Below are 5,458 nucleotides of genomic sequence, written 5' to 3' on the forward strand. Positions count from 1 at the left end.
TACATTGTCATATCCTTTATGAATCTCCTTTGATGAGAAAATCAGTAGGAAAACTAAAATTCTGAGGAAGAATATGAGAGTTCTGCTTGTGTTGCCTATTCACTCAGAATGGTGTAAGTATACACTTGGTGTAGGTGTTCATAGGTTCATAGGTTCATAGGTTCATACTAGGCTATCTGCCCGAGGGCATTTACAAGCCTAGCCCATAGTTTTGTGGCTTACGCCACCCCTTAAGTATGGGGAACTATACCCATTATTTTGCTGTGCCTCTGTCGAGCAGTGACACTGAGGTAATCCCTGGGGTATATCTGCGATCTCCCATAGTGATCAAGGGTGTCTTACCTTTTAAGGATTTTGCTCTATCTTGTAGTAGCTTCCTCCTTTTGTTGTAGAGTTTGTTTATGGCTGGGGTCCACCAGACTGGACGCTTGCCTTTGGTACAAAGAGTCTTTGTTTTGCTTGGGATTGCCTTATCCAAGCAGTCCTGCAGGTGCTGGTAGAAGGCATTTGTAAGTGATTCAGCGGCTTGAGTACTGTTTTCCGGCTTGGGGCCTTAAAGGAGACCACACTAGCCTTTAGAAGTGTGAAATCGGCTTTGAGAATTTCTTTACTGTGGTCTTTTTTATTTCAGGTGGGGGTGGGATGAGGACCTCCAGCGAGATTAGTTTGTGATCTGATCTCACCAGTGAGGGGTATACTTCCGGTGTTGAACATTGTGCTCCCATGTTCGTGATGATGAGATCAAGTATGTTATCTCCTCTTGTGGGGATGGTGACTAGTTGTTCCATGGCATTTGAGTTTATGAATTCCAGGAACTTTTGGGCTAGGGTGTTTGGGCTTGAGTAGTGTTCCCAGTCTATATTAGGGTAATTGAAGTCACCTAGTATGATGGTGTTTGGTGATACATTTATCCCCTCTAGTGTTTTCAGGAAGGCCATGTGAGGTTCCTGAGTTTGTGAGGGTGGCCTGTAACATGCTACAATTTGCAGAGCAGTCTTGCCTATGGTTAATTGCACCTGGATGGTCTCCGATGCATCGTGCGTTGCCACCAGTCTTGAGGTGTGGGTGTCCTTGATGAATATGGATACCCCCCCTCCTTTCTTGGTATTGTCCGGATTTTGGGGCCGGAACGCATGATATGAGGTAAAACCTGATAGTGCTGGGGTGCTCTCAGGAGCCTTGAACCAGGTTTCTGTCACAGCACAGACATCGATGTTCTCCATACTGAGAAGGGCCTCGAGTGCGTGCATTTTGAGATTTAGACTTCTGGCATTGAGCAGCATTACCCTTAGTTTTTTTCCTTTTTTGTGTTCTAGGGTGGTAGGTTTAGAATTTGAGCCTTGCCTAAAAAAGGCACTATGGGGGTGGCAAGAGCCTTTGCCAATATCCGAATCCCAGGGTGACAGGTGCAAGCCGTCCCTTGCGAAGCAGCGTGGCTTGTCCAGCATGTCATCCCAGGCAGACAGACACTGGATCCCCTTTGAATGACACCAGTGTTTAAGCCAATTGTTAAAGCTGATCATCTTATCTCTGTATTGTGGCATCATTCTTGGTGAAGGTAGGATACTGCTCAAGGTCAGGGTCATACCTGCCTGGGCTACATAATCAGAGAGCTCCTCAATGTCTCTTTTCATGTAGTCCAAGGAGGTACGCTCAGGTCGTTTACACCAGCATGGACAATGACTGAGTCACATTTGTACCTGCTGTTGAGAGACCTGAGTGCTTGCGTTATGTGGCGGATTCTAGCGCCCGACAGGCAGCTTACTGTGACCTTCTCCTTACTCAGTCTGGTGAGCGGGACGTCAGTGTGTCTGACTATGGAGTCACCAATGACTAGTGTGTCTGGCATTGTGTTTGGCCTTAAGGGCTGTGACTGTTTGACACTCTCACTGTGAGGTCTATGTGTTGCAGGTGTTGTGTTCTGAGGTGGTGGTTGTTTGGGTGTCTGCTTTGGTGGCCTCTGCTGTTTTGGTAGATTTTTGATCAGAGCCTCCGAGTATGTCTTTGTGTGTTTATGTGTATGATTTGAGGTTGTGATGGTACTATGTGAGACTGGGTCTATAGTGTGTGTGGTAACCTTCTCCTCCTGACTGGTCTTGCCAGTCCTATGTTGAGAGTTCAGCCTCCAGTTTGGCCGTATAGTTGCATCTCTCGCATGTATTTGTGTTTTGTGGGAGGAGGAGAGGTTGTCTGTGTACATGAGGCAATTGTAACATTGCCTCAAAATTCCCAGGTTCACCAGCTGAGGGAGGAGAGGACACTAGCAACTGATCCTCGACATGCTAGAAGGAATAGACAAAAACTTTGAAAAGATTCCGGGGACGTGGGTGACGAGAAATGGGGTTTGCCTTTTGGGGTACTATCTATGACAAGAGTGCCGTATCAAGGTAATAAGTACTGTAGGAGCAAGTGCTAGGTTTAACAGATAGAGAATATTCTACTTGGAGTCAAGTAGAGATGATCTTTAGTTATAGGATACTGATTAGATCAGTAGTATAGTTCGAGGAAGGTAGTTTTAAGGAAAATTTGAAGAGTGTAATTTAGGTAGCCGAATAGTTTAAACCTGCTTAACCGCGCTGCCCTAGTGTGCAACAGTGGCAACTCGCTGGCTAAATCAAACGCGTTAGCGTTTTATATCAGGGGATGAAAGAAGCTAGGAACTCGCCCTAAACGACCTATAAACTACAAGTTGCTGGCTGAAACCTCACAAATCTGGACCATCAGGCAGCTCAATGCTTCCCTCTCCCACTGGTAAGCAAGGAACCTCTGTTCCAAATTAGGTAAAGATTCAGTAACAGGAACTGCAAACAAAGCCCAGGGGTCAGCAAGCTCTGAAACTGGACTATTCTAGCTTAGTAAGGCGGGAAAACAAGAGATATTTTTTTTTTCTTTTTCATTCAAGAGACAAGCAGAACAGATACAGTAAACACTTATAAATGCTATAAATCGGCTATCACAGCCTACACAAACAATTTGCAACAGTTACAGATATTTAAGGTAACAAACTGAGAAACAAGTGCAATATCAGAATAAATGCAGAATAAACAGTAACAATGTATCAGCAGCAGGAAATACAGTAGCAAGATAAATAGAAGTGGAAACCCACAAAAACATACTTATATCAGGTAAACTCGCTTTTTTAGATCTCTGAAGCTTGGACTACAGTGCTGGCCAGTACGAGGATCTTGTGCTGAGTACAAGCCAAAACGCTTGCTTTTTATATCAGGGGGCTGAAAGAAGCTAGGAACTGGCCCAAAACGACCAATAAACTACAAGTTGCTGGCTGAAACCTCACAAAACTGGACCAACAGGCAGCTCAATGCTTCCCACTCCCACTGGTAAGCAAGGGAACCTCCTCTGTTCCAAATTAGGTAAAGATTCAGTAACAGGAACTGCAAACAAAGCCCAGGGATCAGCAAGCTCTGAAACTGGACTATTACAACAGTAAAGGCTGAGAGAAAACAAGAGATATTTTTTTTTTTTTGTTTTTTTTGTTTTTTTTTCAAGAGACAAGCAGAACAGATACAGTAAACACTTATAAATGCTATAAATCGGCTATCACAGCCTACACAAACAATTTGCAACAGTTACAGATATTTAAGGTAACAAACTAAGTGCAATATCAGAATAAATGCAGAATAAACAGTAACAATGTATCAGCAGCAGGCGAAAATACAGTAGCAAGATAAATAGAAGTGGAAAGCCACAAAAAAATACTTATATCAGGTAAAGTCGCTTTTTTAGCTCTCTGAAGCTTGGACTACTCTGCTGGCCACCACGAGGATCTTGTGCTGAGTAGGTCTATCCTGCTTGTTAGCCATTTCAGACTGTGTTATCTCTTCGTATTGTAGATATTCTCAAGATAGTTTGTGAATCCTGGTCAGAATCAGTGTTTGCATTTTTTAGATGCAGTTGTAGAATGTGTTTCTCCTAGTGAAATGACCTTTTACTTACATGTGCTACGTATGGACCATGGATCTTTGAGTTATTGTAGGTAATTTTTTAGAAGTGCCTGTAAATTGTCATACTTTTTACTACTCTCTGTTTCCTTGGCACTGCTGTATCTTTTTACTTACCTATGTTTAAACAGTTACCGCTTAGAATCTCGAAATTACAAAAGCTTAAAACTAGCAAGATCGAACCCAAATGCTCGAATCTTCTAAGCTCAAACTGGTAAAAAGAAATGGAACAGTGTTTCTTTATGTTGGAATCTGAACTGTAAGGGATTGCAGCACACTGGGTATCAGGCTATTGATCCTTTCTCGACTGTGCTGTGATCTTGGAGGGTGCAGAAGGCTTGCCCACCTGCACGAATGGGTGTTTTGTGTGTATTTTAGAGCTTACAAGATTTGAGCATTTGGGTTAGATCTTACAAGCTTCTATCCTTTAGTCTTTTGAGGTTTCAGTATAGAGCAGTTTAAATATAAGATTACTATAACTAGAGCTTTTGTTACAGGTCTCCTCTGTAAAATGGCTAGGCCAGTGGCAAACCTCTTATCAAAACTGGAAGATTAAATAAACAAATAAACTTCTGGACCATGGCTTATTCAGTCTTTTAAACAAAAATGTGATAATACGCATCTTCTGTGTAGCAACATGCGTGGAAGGTTGTGCATTAGGCCCGGCAAGCCAGTACGTAAATATCTACTGTCAATCATTAGCAGATCAGAGTTCCGCTGTGGCGACCCCTAACCGGGAAAAGCCAAAAGACACAAACAAACAAATGATTCAAAATTTGTTCAAATCTACAGGACAAACTGAAAGTATCACTGTCATCCCTGGAACTAAAAGTCAGAGATCTTAAAGATGTACAAACCAAGAATGAGACAGAATTCCGGGAGATAGAAGTAAGTAAATTGACTATGGTTTGTTCTGAATGTTTTCAGTACAAGTAGTCTGCAGCAAAACTGCAGGAAAGGCATTATGCTTTGCAGGTCTGCATTGTATTAGAGTATGTGAAGATCTGTTGGTTTTGTTGTAGTATATTTTAAGATTTGTGGCAATGATAAAGAAATGAGTCATTTCGATAGCCGAATGTGTCAGGAGGTTATAATGTTGAATGAATCATATTGACCGACTGAATATTTTTTACTGAAATATCATTGGTCGAAAAAGAAAAAAAAAGCCAAAAACAACTTTCAGTGAACACTATTTATTTATTTATTTTTTTTCAGGGGCACAAGCCTCTTTACATCCCCGCCATGTGGGCTGGACTTCAACACCCCCATCTTTTATATACCAACTTGAATGCCCTACAGTAGTGGGGGGAAGCTGTGCAATTGCAAAGGGAGCCAAAAGTTGTTTTCAGTGGTAACTGGAGCAAACAGCAGCATTCAAACAAAAGCTGTTCTGTAGAATGACAGATTCATGTATGTTAATCATTCAAAATAACTACTTAAGGTTCAATTAATCCTTGCACCTGATCTGTTTGTGTGGATTTGATTTAAACAAGTGTAAT

At 42.0% G+C, this 5,458-nt stretch overlaps 1 long non-coding RNA gene across 1 annotated transcript; it reads right to left on the minus strand.

Moving 5' to 3' along the window:
* Positions 1–1,801: 1,801 nt before the first annotated feature.
* LOC122792136 lies at positions 1,802–5,119 on the minus strand. Its single transcript, XR_006363290.1, has 3 exons — positions 4,750–5,119; positions 3,113–3,115; positions 1,802–1,811 (listed from the first exon to the last, which is right to left on the minus strand). It is a non-coding gene; the product is annotated as an uncharacterized LOC122792136 (long non-coding RNA).
* Positions 5,120–5,458: the final 339 nt, after the last annotated feature.

Source organism: Protopterus annectens, unplaced genomic scaffold, assembly GCF_019279795.1.
Source record: "Protopterus annectens isolate FY-2018-M unplaced genomic scaffold, PAN1.0 ctg72209_obj.part0, whole genome shotgun sequence".
In the NCBI taxonomy this organism is placed as follows: domain Eukaryota; kingdom Metazoa; phylum Chordata; order Ceratodontiformes; family Protopteridae; genus Protopterus; species Protopterus annectens.